Source organism: Macrosteles quadrilineatus, unplaced genomic scaffold (assembly GCF_028750875.1).
Source record: "Macrosteles quadrilineatus isolate MER2022 unplaced genomic scaffold, UCM_ALF_1.0 Scaffold_5__1_contigs__length_97177068, whole genome shotgun sequence".
Classification (NCBI taxonomy): Eukaryota; Metazoa; Arthropoda; class Insecta; order Hemiptera; family Cicadellidae; genus Macrosteles; species Macrosteles quadrilineatus.
The window spans coordinates 64,124,334-64,147,392 of NW_026542598.1; the positions used below are offsets into that span (position 1 = coordinate 64,124,334).

General features: G+C 33.5%; 1 protein-coding gene across 1 annotated transcript in view; it reads right to left on the reverse strand.

The window, feature by feature from the left end:
• The window catches only part of LOC128995826 (putative fatty acyl-CoA reductase CG5065), a 48,584-nt gene extending 25,967 nt beyond the window's left edge, over window positions 1-22,617 (reverse strand). Inside the window, exons 1-2 of the mRNA XM_054420844.1 lie at window positions 22,580-22,617; window positions 6,561-6,614 (exon numbers count right to left, since the gene is read on the reverse strand). The gene's annotated coding sequence lies outside the window, so the exon portion shown is untranslated. The remainder of the gene's footprint in view (window positions 1-6,560; window positions 6,615-22,579) is intronic.
• Between the last annotated feature and the right edge of the window lie 442 nt (window positions 22,618-23,059).

Here is a 23,059-nt window from a genome sequence, read left to right on the forward strand (position 1 = left end):
CTGTAACGGTATTGTATTCATGTTATTTTCAACGTATCATGCAAAGTGGTACTTTCCTGTTAAAGGGAACATTCATTATTATCGATGATTTTTTCTCGATATATCGATATTAACAAATTGAAACATATCAGCTGACAACTACGATAAATACTGTTCAGTATCAACATACAATAATAAAATGAAACTGTTCTAAAAAAATAAACTAACATAACTAACCAAACTTGCTGTGTAACATTTAAAAATTCCGTGTTTAACTTGCCTTTTCTGTTATCAAAAGGAGTTTTTAAATAGTACAACAAGTTTGGTTGGTTATGTTAGGTTAGCTTAGAACAGTTTCATTTCTTAATACATATAATACTCTATTTTAGGCTAAACAAGATCAGTTGTCAATTTGTAATGGATCGGAAAACAAAAATAACGATATATCGAAAAAATCATCGATAATAATGAATGTTACCTTTAACAGGAAAGTACCTGTAAAGTACTTCAACCATCAATTTTTCAATTCCAGTTGTTTATGCTGAAATAAACGCATCATGTTTTAAAATGTTTTCTTTATCAATATTTGACCGGCACTTCACTGCAAGCATAGCAGGTGTTTGCAGAAGCAATTCACAAACATGCAAGTTACACACACGAGTCACGCGTTTATTGTGTTTTTCTATTTACTGTTCAATGTCTGTATTGAACAGCAATAACTGTTTATATTGCATCTCTTTTTCTGTAGATATAAATACAAAATAGTTGATACATACTGAATATATAGATTTAACTACAAGTTGTTTCTCGGTAGATTGTGGAGAGCATAACCACGGAATGCTGGTTTACTACATCATTGTAGTACTTCTGGTTTGTGTTTTAGAAAAACAAATAAAATATACTTGTACACTTTGACCGTACTAACTAGAGATAGAGGATATGCATTTATTACCCCACTGTACATTACAAGTTACATTTATTTAAGCTAAGTATTTGAAAATGGCAGAAGGAAAAAGTATATGTAGAAATGAAAATACAATAGTTAATATATATTTAACTATATATATTAACTATATACATAACTATATATATATATATATATATATGTATGTGTTTAACTATATATATGTATAAGTATAGAATTGTTTAAACAAATTTGGAAGCGACATGATAACTATCACTACATTTATCAACTATTAGACACTAGGGTAGTCTAAATAAAAAAAGGTCCAACCCTAAAAAAAGTAAAATGGGTTTAATTTGGTTAGAAAATTTTTGGTTGAAAAAATTGGAGTTCCCTCTTTAATGAACACTACTTGAATTGTTAATAAAATAAACAACTGTCAGCACATACTCTGACGGAGCGACAATTTAATTGTTCACTTTATTCTAAACCAAGCAACAACTTAAAAATTATAAAGAATTAAATCATTCATAGATGTATATCACCATTGTCAATACTACATGACATCAAAAGTCGTTGCATCAAACTTATACCAAAAAGTTGTCAAAGATTTTTCGACCAACAGGTTTTTTTTTCACCAGATCAGGTATTTTCAATTAATTGAGGTATCTGAAAGCCAAAATTTAGAACAATAAATAACATAAAAATATTTTTGTACAACTAATTTTTGAGGCAGCACCCGTTAAACTTGTACACTCTAGGACAGTTAAAAAACCTCAACCCATCCTCTGAGAAGCATGCCGTGTTCTGGTTACCTACGTAGTCATTACCCCAGTTCTAACCCGAAGTGTTTTGTTGTGCGACTAATGTCATTGCAGCTTTTCACGGTCGTCAGGCCACAGTCTAATAGTCCTCGATGGCCATGTGAATAAAAACTACAACACGACAAACAACAATCCGAAAAACACTTTCTGCCTTACACAAGCTGGATGGTATTCCTAGTTTCCAGCAGTCGGGAAAGGTATTGGGCAACTTTTACAGCCAGATATAGAACAAGACAACATGCAGAAAGGATTACGAACTAGGGCAAACTAACCATCCCGAACACGACACATGGTAGTCCAGTTCCAGAATGCTGATTCGAAACAGCAACCTGCATCTTATCATTGCAGTCACCCCATGACCTACGTCATAACGATACTTTACTGTCTCAAGTTTTCACCACAGATCAGTAGTCGATGGTGTCGAACAATCTAGGGTTTTGAAGCAAAACAAACAAAAACCTGTAATTCAAAATTAGGTACTGTGGTTCTTAAAAGGAGCCGCAGGTTATTCAATACGAGTTCAAAACATTCATCATGCCTTTAACTTATCCAGTTCATGTACGGGTATCAGCAAGGACAAATAATAGTGACATTCATGCGCTTCAAAGATTTGCAACGCACCAAAGAATAGAGGATGACTTGCATTTGCAAGACTTCATGGAGCAAAGTCAAGGTGAGCCGACTGTAAAATGTAATTGATGCGTAAGTATCCTGTTCGAACCACAAGCATTGTTCAGCCTTACATAACGTCATCCATGAGCCACATTCAACATTTGACACACTTGTCATCACAGTGAGCGATGCGTATGATAAAACATCTGACTCCATGAATCTTTACAGAGAAAGTACTGACAGAAGGAAATATTACGGCATTAATATACGTTAAGGTCTTCAGTCCAGCTGTCACAAAGTAAGATGTGATTTATTGCCATGTTTGAAAATTGAAGGAGACTTATAGCACGTCTTAATAACAGATTGACCTTTTTATCCAGTGGTAATACTGGGAAATGTTGATAGTTTTTGACGAGAAAAAAAGCGAAGTAAATTAATATTTCTTCGACATGTTTGAGCGTGAACAAATCTATTTTTTATAGAGTGATTCCAATTACTGCATGTTACAAAAACAGGCATTTCATTTTTAACTATTTTGTGATTATTGTTCTTCTCTCTTATTTTAGGGTAGCATTTCTGAAAACAGTGAAAAAATCTCCTGCACATATTACGGGCAGATACACACAGGAATTAAATGCATTTTAAGCTAACTCCACCAATTAAATGACGTTCATAACTAATTTAAAGGCAATTTCATTAAAAAAAGAACGTCCAAATATGACGGGCACTGCATGAGTCGCAACTTAACAATAGAGATAACATACAGTCAAATTGGTGCTTATAACCTCTAATAAGTCATGATAATGTCAGGTGGGAAGGAAAGCCGATAGAAAGTTCATGTCAAACTCTAGGTTGCGACTCGCTGAATGCTGATTATCGGCAATATCTAAGATCTGGCAAGCTTGAAGGTATCTCCGGTTGTTGGCTACCAAAAAGGCTGACCACGATCTAACGTTTAATATAAACAACAAAACCTTCTCGTTCTATTGGATTGTGCCTTGTGGTCGTGTAAAATAAAACGTGATTTTTTAACGATTTGTTATTATGGTTCGTCATTATTTTCGTTGGAATTGATGAACAAACAAGCATTTTGAAAAGTTAAGTTTAAGAACGATTTTGAAAGCTGGACATTCTTACTGATAAATATAATACTGTATATTAAAATTGTATTTCACGTGCCAAAAATCATTTTCCTTAACCATTAGATGCTATAGCCGAGACAAGCAACATAAATTAAAATCAGCTTTACAAATTATAACGTGAAGTTGTTTGTAACCTTCTTATATCGGAATAAAGTTTGATCAACTTTAATAACATAATAATGTCTCATAAATTTTAGATGCAATTGAACATGTTTATGTAGTTAAAGTCGATTTTTTCTCGGTTTGTTGGTTGATGGTTTTGTTTTGATTTAGGTTATTTAAAATATACTCCAATTCATTGAAACATATACTTTTGAATGAACAATACAAAGGACCACTTAAAAACTCTTCCAATGAACGCAGGGCTTTGACGTTCTGTACTTTAACCAAGAAAACAATGATGATTGCTCAAGCATGTGTGACAATATATCTTAAAGCTGCACGGTGATTGGGTCATTAAAGTCATGATTTTACACACATATTGAAATTTTCCCAAAATACGACGATATCATAAACAGTTAGGGAGTAAAAAAGGCAGATAAAAATTTAAACTCTAAGAATGTACACTTTAAACTAGAATTCCAAAATAGATAATTTCGGCTGTTAACAAAGTGATTTATCAATTCAAAGGTTGTTTATGTTTATCTGTTAACAAATTCTGAACGTACAGTATTATGAAAGTCTACGTGGCGACGGGACGCCTGAAGCCGTTGGGAAGTTGCACCATCTAACTGTAGGACTTGGGCCACCTATTACCAAAACTGGCTACGGCTGACTGCGTGCAGTCGCAATATCCCATGATAAGCAAAATCCCAGATTTTCTCGTCTACGTATTTAATTTTTATTCTAACCGGCTTACGTCTTGCGTAATATAAAGGGAATATTAGTTTTCATTCTACGGATAACCTTTCTTTAAGTTTTACTGCATCGGGGAGATATCAACGAAAAGATTCACCACCATTTGAGTTAACATTCTGCAAATAACCAATAAGTTTAAAGTTATTAAGCAGAAAAATTAAAGGGGTTCACGTCGGAATCTTAAGCTCTCATGCTGCAGATAATATTTAAGTTTCATTAATACTTCAATACTTTTAAATTGAAATGGCAACCATACGAAGGTAGGATTCTTCAGAAAACTATAAATGGAGTGTAGTATGAGTGGCACGATCTTGTAGTCTTGTTACTGACGGTCGACATCTTCCTTAAGACAGGACTGGTTAATATACAGCCAATGGCGACTTAAGGACCTACAGTTTATAGTGGAATCATTGAGTAACTAGCTGTAACACTGGGCATTAAAGAGAATGTGTATAGCTTAAGTCTGTGAAACCTATGGCATAACACAACACACAGGCCATTACCAAAACAAAAACTAAAATTTTTAGGACCAATTCCAAATCGCAAACATCAGGTTGCAAATACACTGGAATGTTATAGCACGAAATTAAAGTCTTAGAATGCGAACCTCCAGTTTTTACGAAATGTGTAATAAATTTTAAATGCTTGACCACCGTACTTTCCCCATGTCAAGGTGATCAGGTAGGTTTAGGTATTTTACAATTCGCAAGTAAATTCTACTGGCTAGCCTGTGAATAATTTGTACTTTCCACTTTCTCATTCCTGTATTCTCTTTCTCTGGAGACGAGTTATCTCCTATTCGCACCATAAACTGTGATAACTGTCCGGTTGTCTGGACCTAGATGATGGTGGTCAAACCAGGAGAGTAGTACTATTTGTGTGACATTTACATTTGGAATTTGTACAATGATGGCGGTTGTGTTTTAGGAAAAAATAGGACAACTGTTTTGTTATGTAATACTGAATTTACGCAAAATGTTGCTGTCAAAAGTATTACCTTTGACTATTAATACAACGTCAATGGTATTACATAAGTTCAAAATATATTTATATACACAAAATGTTAGGAGTTTTGATTTATATTGTCAGTTATTAGTTTAATTAGAGTTAAATTCCTCGAATGTTACCGTTAGATTTTCGTTACCATCGTATCCTTGAGTTAAAGCGGAACCATTGAATAATTAGTATGAATTACCTGCATATGATATACATTATGTAAGATATATAAACAAAAATCATGTATGTTATGCAGGGTGACAAAGGACGATTTTATAACTTTAAAACGGAAAGAGATATCATAACCAAATTTGGTATATCAATACTGGTAATAGTTAGCAACCTTTTTGTGTACATGGTGATCGGATGTCACCTATGGGGGACGGCCTATAGGAAGTAAGCTGAAAATCTTAAAAGGTAGCATAGGGTTGATATATACATGAAATTAAAAGTCTTGTTAAGCAGGAAACAATGCCGTTAACCTGACTTCAAATGGACAACTGAGTCAAAAATGGCAGCCAATTAAAGATTACTTGAATCTGTCTTTTTGAATTTTTAAAACGGCAGCTATTTTTTAATCAGTTGTTCTTTTGAGATCAAATTTGCGGAATTATTTTTTACTAATAAAGACCTTTAATTTGATGTGAATATCGAGCTATCCTTAACTTTAAGATTTCAAGCTTACTCCCTATGGGCCGTCCCCCATAGGTGACATACGGTCACCATGCACACAAAAAAGTAGATTACTATTACCAGTAATGATATCCTAAATTTGGTTATGACATAGCTTTTCGTTTTAAAGTTATAAAGTCGTCCTATGACTTAATTGTCACCCTGTATAAATTAATGTTTGATCAGTATTATGATATTACACATCTATGATATTACTTCATCCGTTGCTGAACTCAAATGAACTCACTGTGTTGCGATTCTACCGCGGTGCGCCACTGGATGAAACTGAAGATACTGAACTACTTACTGAGTTAACTGGAGTTTTTCGTTTAGCTGTAATTTATATCCCCATAAGTTCTTCTCTTGAAATTACATCTAGATCGCTTCTAATGCACTTATACAACGTGTAAATACTCTTCCTTGCAGTATGACAGGACAAACTTATAGATTATTGAAACTTAGGATTAGGAATATTAAATAATACTTTTTTTATGTCACTGCCTGTTTTTGATACTTAATAGTTTAGTTTGTACAAACAAATCTTCAACAGATATAGTCAATAAATGAACTTACCTTAGAGTCGTTCTTGAAACACCAGAGGACGATCTTGGGCGCACAACCCGAGACCTACAAAAAAGTTGAGCTCAGTAACACATATGAAACGGAAAATAATTTTAAGAATTCCCGATTATAAATCTAACACTTATTCAACAACACAAAAGTCAACTTGCACTGTGTAAATCACAATTGTGACAACGGTAGATTAGTTTAGACTCCTCGCAGGACCAGCGTCCGACTGTATGTCTGTCCGACTTTCCACATCCGACAGCAGCGAACCTGTCGGTCAAGGAGAACAACTCTGGTCCTTATGGCATGCTTATTACAGGACTGGGTGATTCGGCATGTTATATGCGGTAATCACACTGCTTTAGGGCGAAATAAATATTCAGGTCACTGTCCGAGTGGTCGCGTTTGTTTTGGTTCTCGAAGACCTCTTCTACATTTGGTTTTACTTAAACGTAGAAAGAGACCATGAGTTTAAAATGCATAAACCTTAGTGTTAGGGGTAAATGAAACTGCAAGAGATATAACCAAAAAGTTTGTTGTTCAAAATTATTTTACGGACATAATGTAAATGTACCAATAAATAATTTAAAATTGATTCTGAATCGTGAATCCATTAGATTGTCAGTATATAGGATACTGAGAGTCGATGTAATTGCTTAAAATTAAATGTAACCTCATAGTTTTAACATCCTTAAGGATTACCCGAAGACAATTTGAAGATACCGTATCTTCCTGTGCCGTATATTTAGAGGGTTGTTTGATATTGTTCTATTTCATTGTTTTTCAATTACATAAAAATAATATTCACGGTATAAATACATTTGTTTATGAACTGCTCTATGGCATTAAAGGGAACGATTATATTTACCCTAAAATATGAGAGTAAAAAACATGCATTCGAAACGAGCGCAGGAAAACGTAAGCGGATATGAAACATGCATCAAAACACGCGTAGACCATACTACAGTATGAAAAGTCGAATTGTAGTGTCCAAATTAATGGTTTTACAATCAAGAAGGTACTAGTTGAGGAGTGTAGGGGTCCCGGCCACTGGTCGTAAATTCAGGGACCATATTTATATAAACTAACCTAACCTAACCTAACCAAACTTCTATATGTGGATTAGGGCCAAAAGGGCCGGTTCTTCGTTTCCCCTAGCTGAGTTAGAACATTGTAAGGCACAATTCCCTCTTCAGGGTGGCACTAAAAAAATTAGCACAACCATAAAGACCAATTACAAACTTGACACAAAGAAGCTCAGTAAAGACAAACCTGTATATTCATTTACTGAATGAGGTTTCATGTATGATATTCTGATTTTAAGAAAGATTTTTGAATTTTAGGGTCTGACAGAAATTTGCCAAAAAATAGTAAATTATGTAGGCACCGTTGGTCTCCTGAATGTTAATTTATGCTCTAAAAACCCAGATTTGATTCGTTTTTAGGGATCCGTTTTAGAAAGAGAAAGTGCCAAACAATTGTAAAGTATATATAAAGTAAGATTTTGATGGTCAAATTTACAGTATACATATATGTTCTGTGTTTATAGCCAGGGTAGATATAACATAAACCAATATGAATATTTTTACATCCAACCTAAAGGTCAATAGTTTATGATTCTATACCACCATAAAACTCTAGTCTATGATTTTGCTTAAAGATGAATCAACCTCGCCGTAACGTTCGTAATAAATGGAGCACTCTCTTGCTTGGTAATAAACTGAAACGTAATAAAATGACTGAGAGTGCTTAACCACTGTTAAATGATGATATCCTCCTTTTACAGCCTGTTTCATGATACAAGACTTGATTTTGCTTTATATAACATTGGTGTAAAAGAAAAATATTCAGTAATCTTTTTATTATTTTATACACACCTAATGAAATGTGTGCATGCACTATGCTTGTAATTAATTACATTTTAATGGAATAACTATTAGGATCAATAAGAAAAAAAAACTTAACTTGACAAAAGTATATTTTGTTCATGAGAATCCTCATGAAGAATTTCATGAGAATCCTGCTAAAGTTTTTTTTTTGTCTTTCAGTTTGTGGTTTACACATTGCACAAAATTTAATTTTCGCAAAGACTACTGCTAATCCCATTTTTTCACTCTCATCGCCCAAATTTGTAACATACCACCTCTTCGTAAAATAGAATAAATAGACATAATAACGATAAGGAAATAGTTTTTAATAGTTAATCAATAACCAGTACACATTAATTAAAAATAACCCCCCACCTAATAATGCTGTTTAACCGATTAAAACTCATTTTCAAATCAGAAATCCTCATACTTTTCTCATTAATTTTTATGCAAAACAAGAAGACATTACTAACACAAAACATTACTACTTTATACACACTCTGTATATTACACGATTTATAAAGACACTTTTTGGGGAATACTAATAAACATAATATAAAATTAACTTCATGAAAATAAAGCTAAACATATTTAACTTTTTATATAACAATAATGTACATGTTAAAGTTATTTGTAATTATATATAATCACATATGTCAAGAATATACTGTAATATACAAATTTAGTAGTACAAGGATAGCAGAAACTATACGTTTGTAGCGGTTGGGATCACTGGCTTTCCGAATACGTTGTTTTGACTGTAACCCGAAGACGCCCGATTACTTTCTCACGTGTTCGAAATTTCAAATCAGCTGTGAAGGCGAACCAGCTGTTGCGATAGATCAGCTGATGGCGGCAAACGGAGGCTTAATTTATGGCACCTTTCAACTGGACCGATGTGACTGAATGTGATTTCAACATATTTGTCGGAGCCATTTAAATGATGTTCGAATTTTTATGTTGTTGTTTAGAAATAAGGCAAGGAAAACAGTTGGTGAAATATAACTAAGGAGAATACCTAATAACTTAAAACAACCTGAAATAACAGTTAAATTAGAGGATTGTCTCCTCATTTCATTTTTTGAGAGGACATTTTGTTCTCTAGGCCCGAGTTAAAATCCCTCTAATCATAAATGACGTTTAAATATGCGATAGAGCCTTATCTCGGCAATTTATAGCAACCTCATGTCGGCCTTAGTCACTAACAAGACTACAAGATCGTGCCACTCATCCCATACTCATCCTTCACTCATATTTGGGTTAAAATACGCACATAGTGGCGTCCCCATCTTAAATAATTGAATTGATTGATACTTCATTTATATTTTAAAATGAAGATCCAATAATACATTTCGTGAACCAATTTTCCTGCTTAGTTAAAAATAAACATGTGTTTTACTCATGTTTGGTCATATTATCTAAGGTAGGCATTAGCTAAATTTGAATATATTTGACACGACATAATGCCCTAACCTCTTAACATCACTATTAGTGAACCAGCATAAGAGAGGGGATATTGTTTCAAAGCAAAAGCAAGTGCCCAAGTAATTATTCAATTAATATTTAGGAGCTGAGGCTGACCACTTTCTCTGGCAGCGTCCGGCAGTTCCCCGTTATAAATCTTGATATAATTTTGGTGAATGCTAACCACCTGTTATAACCAGTAGAGATAAGCTGAATTGCTGATATCTTGGTGTACAAATTAATGGTTCTGTCTTGAATGGAGTTTCGCAATACTTCTCCGTCGTTTGGATACGTTATTTATTTATTATTCGCGATGTCAGTTGGATACATTTCATTTTTATATTATTATTTACATTACCAGTAAACTCTTTTTTACTTTCTGTACACAGAATTCTTATTTTTTACATTACTGTGTGTCTCTTGTTCGTACAACTCTGTTCTGTTTGTTTAAAGCTACATGAACAGATTTTTATTATATATTTTATTTTATAATCCTTATTCTTCTGTGCTGACGTTGTGTTGAGCTTTTGGTAATATGTAGTATTGTCACTGTTTGTCAAGAATCTTGCTGATTATCTATTCACACGTTTATATGCTTTTCCATAATTTGTTTATATATCATTCATATTTTTGTATTTAGCGTGAATACATAATTCTTATTGTTTGAAAATAAAAAATTACAAAATATAAACTATGATTAAAATAAAAAGGACATTTTCTGCATTACTTAATTGATTTACTTTAAGAAACTTCGCAGACATAGGCAAATGCTGCCTGTGCGTCTGCTGGGTTGCTATTTAAAACATTGTTTCATTATGGTGTTCCTATGCTATAATATCTTTCCATCTTTATGTCTATATACTAATTTTGTTTATTTATAGGATGGTTTTTGAACTATGTGAAATTTTTAATAACCATAAATAGTATAATAATGCTGTATGTTATTAAGTTAGACTAATTTAAAAAGGAAACTTCTCAAATCCTTTTATCACTAACAATTGATATCTCAACGTTTTTCAAGTACAATTTGCAATCTATATTAAAAATGTTGTACGAAGGTGCATTAAAACTCCAAATTAGTTTTAGTCGTTTCCATAATATTCTTTTATGATGCCATTTTTGGTACACAATCAAGAGTGCTAGGCGTAAGGAATTCCTAAGGCATACTAGGTAGTTTGATAGCTGGTGTAGGGATTGCTGCAGTTTTTGTAACCTGTATAAGCTATAATGGGCGTATTTGTCTGAATCACAGTTGAGGTATAGCCCGTTACAATAGTTAAGTTTATCTTCATAGTATTTGGTGTCGTGTTTAGCTATTGTAGCAACATGCTTAAATCAGTGGTAAATTGTATTACACAAACGTTTACTGCGTATCCGCATGTGGTATTTTTTTCTTTTTTTTTGTCCTAAGGACGCTAGGCACGAGCCTGGGATTGTTTTTCACATTACTTCAGGCTAGACCTAGGGGTTGCGGCATTATCACTTAGATAAAATACATTGGTGACTTGGCGGGGATCGAACTCGGGACCTCAGGGACTGAAGTCCCGCGCTCTAACCACTACGCCAGCTCGCTCCCCATGTGGTATTAGCTGTATTGGGATTCATTATTACCATATATTAAACATACTCCCTAAGGGAGTATGTTTAATCTATGTTATTACTAACCTGAAGATGGCACTATAAGAGTGTTGAAACGCTACCTGGAAATATGGGACACATGATAAAACAGTTATTGTAACTCTTTTTAATTTCAAGACGAGTAGTTACAAAAATTATATTTAACCTTACAATTTTTTGTTTAATACTTTTTAAATCTGTACGTTGTATGTTTACAGTTTATATATACTAACAGAGTAACAGTCTTACACAGGTGGTACCAAGTTACACAGATGTCAAACTGGATGTAGTTAATCTGAAACCACAAGTTTTGAATCACCCCCAGCGCCTCCTCGCCAGAGGTAATTTGGGAGCGTAATTACTAAATTCAAAAATGACGACCTCGACAAACCTTGGAAAGTCAACGAGAACTCGAAAATTAGGCAGACCTACTCTGGAGTGTGAGGAACGGCACGCAAAAAGAGTTAACCGAATTTAAGATACACAATTTATTCTTATAAATCTAGTAAAACATTTATTAGAATATGCCTATAAATTGTGTTTGATTAAAGGAATAATAAATAATAAATGATGATAAACCATGGTTTTTATTTCTGGTCTAATTTTTCCATATTGACTTAGGGAAACCCTTATGGGAATTTATCGACGAGACAGAACGACGAGAAAACAATTCACTATGCATAACGATTACTATTTTAGCCTTAATTTACTATGCGTGTTAAAGTTTGGATTATTTAAAGTAGTTATACGGTTGACCGTTTAACTAATAGCTGAAATATTATTACTGACTCTAAAACAGTATAATCTGAAGAATTGTGACGGTAAACAGAATTTTTCATTTTAGGACGTTTCTGAACTAATAATTAAAAAAACTTGAACATATCAGAAAAGCTTTAAAATGAGATTCACCTGCCTAAGGAAGAATTTAAAGTTTTTTTAGAACGTAGTTATGATTGCAGCTTGATAAGATGACATGACTTTCCTTCAGTACAATATTGACTAGTCACTAATGAATGCACTTATTCGTCTGTACATGGAGAACGCTAGAAGGCCATTTAGATGATTTGTACAAAGTAATTTTGTACAAGTAATCCAAATAAAGTATGAGGTTAAAATGGAAGGAAATTATTTGGAAAATAGTTTAATGTCATTAAGTGTCATTCACTAATACAGGTTTAGAAATATTTCTTCTATCTTTAGAACTAAAAGACAACCTTTTACTATGAATAGATAGACATACTATTCCTATGTTTAAGTTTTTGCCAGTTTTAGAATAGAAAGGATTATGGTTAATTAATCTAACAACAAATTGTGCTGTTGTAAATGTCTGTTTTCTGTCGTACTGAAAGGCACGGAAACTGTAGCGCCTTTTATTTTATAGAGTAATAACTAAAGCAGAAAATCTAATTTCGACAGGAGTAAACACAAGTAGAAATGATGCCTCCTTCAACAACCAGTCATAACTTAAGCTTTAACACATTCACTACCAGGCGTCGCACCCCTATATAATGAGTAGTCTACTGACACCTGATAGTGAATGTGTTAACATGACAATGTAATGTCTAGCTTCATCCATATGAAAGGGTTACATCTTACTTCACGATCATTTTGAAAAAGCTTTGACGATTGAAACGTGAAAAATGAAATAGCCTTATCATCTTTACTACATAAACCAACTAATTTAGAATTGTCGTACAGCTACAAGATTCGTAGTGCTATGGTTCATATAGCAAGTGTAAAAAGAGAGTGAGTGGACCTGTCAGGGGGGGGGGAGGGGGGATTGGAGAGAGCCCACTTAATTTCTCTAGCGGTCACGTAAAACATGCAATGTTCCGCCTCGGTGGCTGAAGACTGCAGACCTTTCCAGAGGTAACCAAGGGTAACAAGACTAGACAGCTGTGATGGGTCTAGGCTAGGAAGAATTTCGGTTTGGACCGATTTCCCTCCAAAAACCTTTTAAATATCATTTTTCTATCACATATTCTAAAATGACAATGACGTAGACAAGAATAAAGAAATTTCTAGACATACATTAAAAACGTTTTATAGATTAACTACTCCGCCGAACACCTAGGTAGTATAAAGGTTACGCCTTGGACTTACAAGGCATAGCCGAGTGGGAACAGTGCTCCCCTTCAAATCTGGAGGTTGCTGCAAGTGATATCGTTTCCAGACACAGATAACATTTCTCATTATGCTATCAATTAATCTATTCAACAAACGAGACAACTACGTTAAAGTAGGTTTAATAAAATAGGCTCAGACTAGTTGTGCATAGATCTGTGACAAGGTTTCCTGCTAGCACCGCAGAACTACAGTGCACTTGCTAACTGAACTAACACTGCGCTTAACAAGTTGGTTACCAATATGCACAGAGAATAAGTTTGTTTATGTAATTTAACGTTTTTCAGCTTTATTGTTTGTAATGTGTGAGAAAGTAAGGAAAGAATTTTCAGGGTGAAAGAAACATAGTCTATAATCGGATATCTATCTAATACAAAGTTGGTTTACATGTTTATAATAACTCTAGTATATTTTTTACTTTCATTAAATTCTAATTAATTGAAATTAAATAAGAGTAAAAAATATACTAGAGCTATTATGTTCTTGGACATGAAAATGTATGACAATTAATCGGATAGTGTTATTGGCTATGCGGAGAAATAAATAACTGTAGCAAAGATTCTTAGTATGAAGATTATGGTATTAGCTACTTCCTTGCAGGATACATGTAAAAACCGTACTATATTTATATAAAATTATATTACATAATTTCCAACCCAAAATATTATCCTGACTAAAAGAAAATAATCTTCTCCAATTTCATCAATTTTAAATAATCAGTATTAAAGTAAAAAAGAAGGGTCAGTCACAATAACTATTTAACACACCATAATTATACAGGGTGTTGAAAATGTCTGGAACCAACATTATATCTGGTGAGTGGTTAAAGAAAAACAACTGATATTTTGTGTATGGATATAGTATGGTTTTACCTATCTTTTGGTGCCTTATGAAATTTTTTACCACTTATAGGGAACGCCCTGTGGAGGATGCAGTAAAAAGTTTTAATGGAAGCCTATGGTAAATGATACATGATTTTAAAGACCATTTTATTCTGAGTAAGGAGCCACAAGTTTCATCTCAAAAGGACCATCCTAGCGAAAATGGCGACTGTTTGAAATTTAAAAACCCAATTATAGGGAACGTCCTGTGGAGGATGCAGTAAAAAAAAAACAGTCGCCATTTTTGCTAGGGTGGTCCTTTTGAGATGAAACTTGTGGCTCCTTACTCAGAAAAAAATGACCTTTAAAATGATGTATCATTTACCATAGGCTTTTCATTAAAACTTTTTTCTGCATCCTCCACAGGACGTTTCCTATAAGTGGGTTTTTAAATTTCAAACAGTCGCCATTTTCGCTAGGGTGGTCCTTTTGAGATGAAACTTGTGGCTCCTCACTCAGAAAAAAATGGCCTTTAAAATCATGTATCATTTACCATAGGCTTCCATTAAAACTTTTTACTGCATCCTCCACAGGGCGTTCCCTATAAGTGGTAAAAAATGTCATAAGGCACCAAAAGATAGGTAAAACCATAGTATATCCATACACAAAATATCAGTTGTTTTTCTTTAACCACTCACCAGATATAATGTTGGTTCCAGACATTTTCAACACCCTGTATAATATCAACAAAGCACATCAAAGAGTTTAAGAAAATAAGTCTGAGGTGTATCCAAGCGAAAGGTGTGTTCTGAACGTCTGTTTTGAAAGGGGCTATAACACCGTATAAGTACAGTAGGCGGCCTGGGGCGGTCGGTTATAACTTGCCAATCGTCTATTGTTGTCCACTGTACACATTACTCGATTGTTTCATGGCTTCATCAAGGGAATCGTTTGGGCCAATCGCATTGTTCCTGGTAGGTAAAGTGGGCAGTACCTAAACAAGTTGTCTTGGGCGTACGAAACTGAGAAGTACTACCAGATAACATATGGTATGATTTGCGAGGTTGTGGTTGGCTTTAGAAAAATGTATTGTCAATGGACCTATTTATTGATAACTAGTTTAGAATTCTCTATACAAAGAAGATCATCATTATAATGTAATTATATTAAAATAATCCAATTCCCAGAGAAGAGTATTTTATCTTCCAGTCCTAAGTATTTTATTTTGACACAAAAAAATAAATTCTTGATATTTGGGTGCGTTATGGTTCTGGCCAAAAGAAACAGCTAATCCTAACCAGTAAGAAAGATACGTAAGACATTTCACTTCCTTATACAAAGAGTATACCTTCACCCTTCATATATCGTGTTGCTGTCTTAATAGAGTGACAAATGATGAATGCGTACAATGGACTAGTTTCAACCATAAGGTCGTTAGTTGGTTGGAGATTTATAATCGAAATAGATAAAACGAAAACAATAGCGGGGCAACAGTACCGAGAAATATAAAAATGGATGGGTAATTTTGTGAAAGGATGTTTCAAGTGAAAAGCGGAGGAACCCTCTTTGAAGATATTTCGCTATATGGGCTCATTCCGTGTGAAAAATCTTAAGAGCTTTCAAATGTAATTGTTATATTTCAGTCTGAGAGTTTCATCACGGATTATTGTAAGATGGGGTTTAAAATGAAACATTTTATTCTACTCTTGGTGTTGCAATACTATAAAGGTTTCAAAATATCATTCTTTCAATAAATCATGACTATTATAAATATTTTTACAAATACCTCTGTAGTAAGCCTTTGCAAATTAACTTTAACATAGTGAGTACGACAAAAACCCAATCTGCATGTTTTGAACTGCGATTGAAACATACATTCTATACTTCTATTACGATATATGTTACCATCAGATAAATTGACAACTAAATAATAGTCAAACCATCAGATTCTTTCAGAGCTCAATGTTTCTTGATTTGCATTTAAACTATAATCATGCTAGAAATATTTTAAGAGGGATTAATTACATTTTTGTTATCAAAAGTTTTAAACATATACTTAAGTAAACAATTTTACTTTATATTTGAACTATAAAACAGAGGTATTACTTATTTACTTTCTTAAATAAATACGATGCATCCAAAAACAATACCTCCATGCTTTCATATGTACTAATCATGCTTTAATCCCTAGCATAAAAACAAATTAGTTACTATAAGCTAACCATGTTCTCATCCTTCCCTCTTAACGAGCGGTTAGCCGTTTAAACAGGAAACGTAGCGAGTGCTAATCAGTTTTACACAGCGTTACTCGGCTCTAATCAACGGGTCCTCCAAGGACTAAGAGCTAATAAGACTCCCCAAGTCACGGCAGCTTTCATAACTCAAGACAATAACCTTGACATTTCAATGTTTGACAGGTTATGGAACAATTAAGAGTCGAGATATACAAGCTAAGACTAACTTGCATGGCTATATATGGGGTCCAAGTCTCATAGGCGATGATGTGTGCAGTTTGCTGATGATATGCATCTTTGAAGATTGATGGATGAATTATTGTGTAGTTAAATGAGATTAACAGTCGCAAAATGACACGATGCAAACTAACTTTTGTTTGCTGCTGATGGGTATTATTAATTTTTTATGCAACGTGAAATATTTTAAGGGTTTAGTAATTTTTGTGAGGATTTAATACGAAATCTTTTCAAAAGTCTAAGTAGAAAAACAATCAAGAGGGCTTGTGTCATTGGATTCTGTCAATATTGTTTTCATTGAAGGGGTTACTCTGTGTTCAGTTAAAATGTTTGACATTAACGATATAACTCGTTCTTAGTTCGAATTTGTTCTGAAACATAAGTAACTTGACCTGTGTTTTACAATATGCTAGTATTGTATTGTGAATGATTCTATAACAAATCACACCACGATAGAAAAGTAAACATATACTAATGCATAGTTTGGCAAAATATTCTACATTGTTTGGTCTATGAAAATGTAAGAAAAATAAACGGTCAAAATGTAAAAACAAAGTAAATGCAAATGTTGTAGCGATTTATTCGGTTTCATAGAGGCAGCCAATGTTTACTTCCAAAATCCTCTCTTCAGAACCTCGAACAGCCAAGGGCAGAGTTATTTATCGATATTGAAATTTTGGCCTTTAGTAATCCTGTCGACTAAACAGGAATTTAAAAGAAATAACTTTAAGGAATTTAGTCTTTGGGTTAAATTCTACCTAATTCGGCGGAGTGATTTTTCATTGATAAATGGACTATTAACAAAGACAACGGAATGTAATACATAGATTATAAGTCAGATAGATGATAAAGTGATTTTATATACTACATTTAGAGTTTTGTATTTCTGCTACCAATTTATTCTGTATAGACAAGTGCCTGCCACAAACCGCCACGGAATTATTAGTGATCGATACATTTTTTTAAAGAAAAAAAAAACGTTGTTACTTTTCATGCGTTAATTGGACCTCATCGAAAAGTTTTGTATATTTGGCGAGACAAAACTGTTGTATTAGGATATCATAAATAAATATATTTGAATCTGAATTTGATAGATAAACATGTTTTATCAACGGTAAAGACTGTAATTCAAAATATCAATATATATTCAGGCCCAACAGACTTTTTTTTAGGAGTTGAAGCTGTAGGATTGTAACCCATCATAAACATCAAACAATAATGTTAGTTTGAATTTTAAATACAATAAAGAGTGAAGTTTTTGTGGTTGTCGAGTTTTTGAAATCCAAACGATGAATTTTTAGAAGGATATGTTATAGTTTGGATAATTCTATTTATCGACAGAGCGGACGAGGTTACGAGGGCTTACGCTTGTGTACGAATGAGTAATGTATAAAGAAAAAATGAATGAGTAGAAAAAATAATTATCTCACTAAAGTAAATGCCAAATACACGTGCTTCTTTCAAACAAAATTAAAACAATCAAATTGAATAGTAGTTATGTGTAGTCATAAAGTCGCAGGTTCACGTTTTCCTCTGTAAATTCCTAATTGGACAAACCAAGGTCATACGGGGGTAACCGTTGTCTTCATCCTCTACTTCTTAAATCCTTACATCCTTAGTCAACATTATTAAATTACAGAAAAATGCCAAACAAAAAAAAAAAATCATTTAGGAAATTACGATATCATAAACCATTGTAGAAGTAGAGTTATGTTCATCTCTTAATAATCTACCTCCATATTTCGATTACAAACTGTGAACAATTTCTGAAAATAAATACCTTGTAACATGAAGCTTATACAAACATTAAACACGTTTACACGCCTCAACGGTTTCGCAAACATTATATTTTTACTATAGTTGGCGGGAAGATTTATGTAAATCGTGATGTTGTATTTAAGGGTTACCTTTTAATTATTGGAAGTGCAGAGTCAATTTTACTCCATTCACTTAAGTTTTCTTAAATTGTAAATGACCGGTTGACCAGTTAGTAACTGTGAAACCATCCTACTATCAGGGATTATATAAATGCGCAGCGTGAGTAACAGATAGAAGTTGACCTTCGTGTAAATTTATGTATCTAGGATAGCGGGAGAAAGATTGCAGATTTCACCGAACAATTCTGTGGATAAGAGCCGAGAGTGGATTCTGCATTTGGTATATGGATAGTTTGCGGGTTCCACTCATAATATTTAAGTCACTTTGCACGATGCATCCAACAAAAGTTTTGAAAGTTTACCGGAAAAAATGTTTAGGCAATCTGAATGTTTTGACATAATGGCTAAGTAGACATGTATTTTTATTTTTTATTTTTCCTACTTAGGTTGTTAAATAAATCATAATCATTTTCAAGCGTTTATCTTTTGTAGTAACGCATATTTGTAAATATTAGTCGTATGAATACAAATGTTCACTTTCACCCCCTAAAACGTAGTTAACGTTTGCGTATGTTAATAAATTAATATTGTTGCTTATAATATCTATATTTAATCAGTCCTGATAAAGTAACAATTAGGTATATTTTGAAACAAATAGAAATGCAAATAAGTGCCGGTTGGTTGAGATTTATCAAACTATACGAGTAAAAAAAAAAAAAACTTAAAGTTATAACACAGGAACTACTAAATATGTAATAAGAAAAACCTTATTACATATTTCGTAGTCCTTATTTTTATTCATACATATTATTCAAACCCTTTCAATATACTAAACATTGTTTGATCATTAACAAGAAACCCTTACTTTCTATAAGGATTCTTCCTAATAATGAAACCAATGGAATTGATCTTTGCAGTGTTTCATTTATAGTTTATTATTAGTTGATAACAAAATATTATCTACCATCTACTTACATACAATTACGTGTTACTTATAATAATAAACAAAGATATTTAAACAATCCAAAACACAATACTTAACGTTATTTAACCTTGAAGTCTACGCAGTGTTAGATTTGTACAATGGACCTTGTGAAATATAGTTATTATAATAATTCATAATCATGTTATACGCGTCACTCTAGGGGAATTCCGCTACGAGGCTCTTCCCAGAGCCATAGTCTCTGATGACTGTTGTGACACACTACGAGTACTATCATTAAAGATGACGACTGTCTTTAATTCCTTGTAACCCTACGAGTGTCTTATTGGTAAAGTTTGTCTCTTAGTTTCGGAGTGTGGTAATCTAAATTACTGAGTATACGAGAAGATTAAACTTAAGATAAACTTTACATCTAATCAGAAAACAGCTACAAGGGATATAGCAATTGTCGTGAGAAATATTTGGCACGTGATATCCTGAACAGAAAAATGTTTTCCAGTATAAATAGTTGTTAAAACCTGGCAGATCATTTGTCTGATGCTTCACTCGACAACATGAATGTTTTGAATAAACCTCCCATATAGTGGAGTAAACCTGCCATATAGGGGAGTAAACTTGCCATATAGTGGAGTAAACCTCCCATATAGTGGAGTAAACCTCTCATATAGCGGAATAAACCTCCCATATAGTGGACTAATCCTCCCACATAGTGGAGTAAACCTGCCACATAGTGGAATAAACCTCCCATATAGTGGAGTAAACCTCCCATATAGTGGAGGAAACCTCCCATATAGTGGACTAATCCTCCCACATAGTGGAGTAAACCTGCCACATAGTGGAATAAACCTCCCATATAGTGGAGTAAACCTCCCATATAGCGGAATAAACCTCCCATATAGTGGACTAATCCTCCCACATAGTGGAGTAAACCTGCCACATAGTGGAATAAACCTCCCATTTAGTGGAGTAAACTTCCCATATAGTGGAGTAAACCTCTCATATAGTGGAGTAAACCTCTCATAGAAGTGGAGTAAACCTCTTATATAGCGGAATAAACCTCTCATATAGTGGAGTAAACCCCCCATATGGTGGAGTAAACCTGCCACATAGTGGAGTAAACCTCCCATATAGAGGAGTAAACCTGCCATATAGTGGAGTAAACCTCCCATATAGTGCAGTTAACCTAGCATATAGTGGAGTAAACCTCCCATATAGTGGAATAAACCTACCATATAGTGGAATAAACCTCCCATTTAGTGGAATAAACCTCCCATATAGTGGAATAAACCTCCCATATAGTGGAGTAAACCTCCCATATAGTGGAATAACATCGTAAAGGGAGTCTTTCTTGGTTAATTTTAAGAATAAAATACGCTAGGTAGAGTATTGCATTGACGATTTTATAATTCAACGTAATATTGCCCATCTATGTTTTACAAGGCAAGGTTTTGTTAATAGTAAATGTAAGTGTATATAAATACATTGACATTGACTGGTTTATAGACCATTAAAATCCGTCACATTTTTATTTTATAATTTAAAGAGGAGAACAAGAAGAACGACAGTTAGAGAAATTTGATCATTTGTACATTCATTGAATACCTTTTTATGATAAATATCAACATTTTACAACCTGTTGTCAAAACGTGTTCACATATCAATGTCTGACTTTTTAACTCATTAGTATTTCTATTTTTGTATAAATTTCACAATGTAAAAATATTAATGAGGTTGGTATGGGGATGTTCATACTTATAAAAAAAAATTCAAATATCTTTTTTTTCATTTCATCCAAACAATTCCGAAAATGTGAAATAACCGTTAAAATATTACGAAGCATAAACATTCAAATAAATACAAACATATCCATTATGGTACAACTAAAATTGGCATCTCTTTACTTAGCACTAACTTGTATAACTGCCAACATACGCCTGCAGACATCTCGATCGAGGCAGATAAGTAAATAAGAAGAGAAAGCTACCCTTTGAGGTATCTCGAAACCTTATACATACATAACATGTATGTATGTAATAAAAACAAACATAACATACGTATTTACTAATAATGATGATTATTGATTATATACTAGTAGTACGCTTATTCTGCGCGTAACGGGATGAGTGAACGTGGGCGCAACAATGGTCTTCCACCTTCGTTTTTTTTTTTTTTTTTTTTTTTTTTTTTTTTAGTAGCACCTATCCTACTTACCGGTGTCACTGGTGAACACAATCAACAACAATCCTAAGTTCTCGTCCATTAATTAACCAAAGTCATTGGTAATAATGGTAATGTACGTAATGGATTTCCAACAGTTATCGATAGGAGGTAAATCCATCGTTCCTGTACAACACGTCTTTTGATTAAATGAAGCCTATTACCTTATTTGTTATGTACTAGTACTACTAGTATACTATTATATACATTATATATATTATATAGTATAGTAGTACTAGTATACTAGTAGTTTCAGATGTATTGAGATAAACTAAGCCACAGAGTAGGTAACTGAGCCAAACAAAATATCTTAGGTAATAATAGACTATCTAAGCAATACATCTCATACTGAAAATAGAATAACGATTAGGGGAGGCCAAATAAATGGGGCGGTAAGTTAAAAATAGTAAAATGAAGCTACTATTTGTGCTAAGATATGTGATAACAGACTCAGTAAAATTATTGATAACTAGAGTGGTCTGTAAAATAAAAGTGCTGGCGTTACTTAAAAAATCCTGCTCGACGGGAGACTGGTTCTGCCCATTTTTGCAATGTCACTCAAGTAACTAATTTATCCTGGAAATATAACATTTGTATATTACAGTTGAACAGTGGAGAGGTACCTGAGTCAGTTATATCCTCTTCTGAAGAAGTATCCCACTAGACTGAGGAAGAGAGAGAAGGATAGTCCCAGCGACCCCCCCCCCTTCTACTGGTTACCAGGTTGGCTTACATACCGCTGTAGTGTAAACAAATGTTTGTGTAGTAAATAATGTTTATGATCTGTGACTGTTTTATAAACTCTTTTGACTTAAGAAACAATAGAGTAATTTCAGAATGCAAACGGCGCACATTTGATCCAAAAAGACAGTAGAGTGACATAGCTTTTGACGGGTTTACTTTGCATATACATCATAAAGCTTTCAAGATATTAATGTTTTATAGGATTAATTAAGACCTATACACGGGAATCAAGTATTCGGTTAAAACTGTTAGTATACGCTTTTTGTTTCACTGGTCAATGCCTACCTAGTTTCTTAACATACGGGTAGTACTGGGATAATTATAGTATGAAATGGATTAATTTTGGTTTTTCTTGAGCC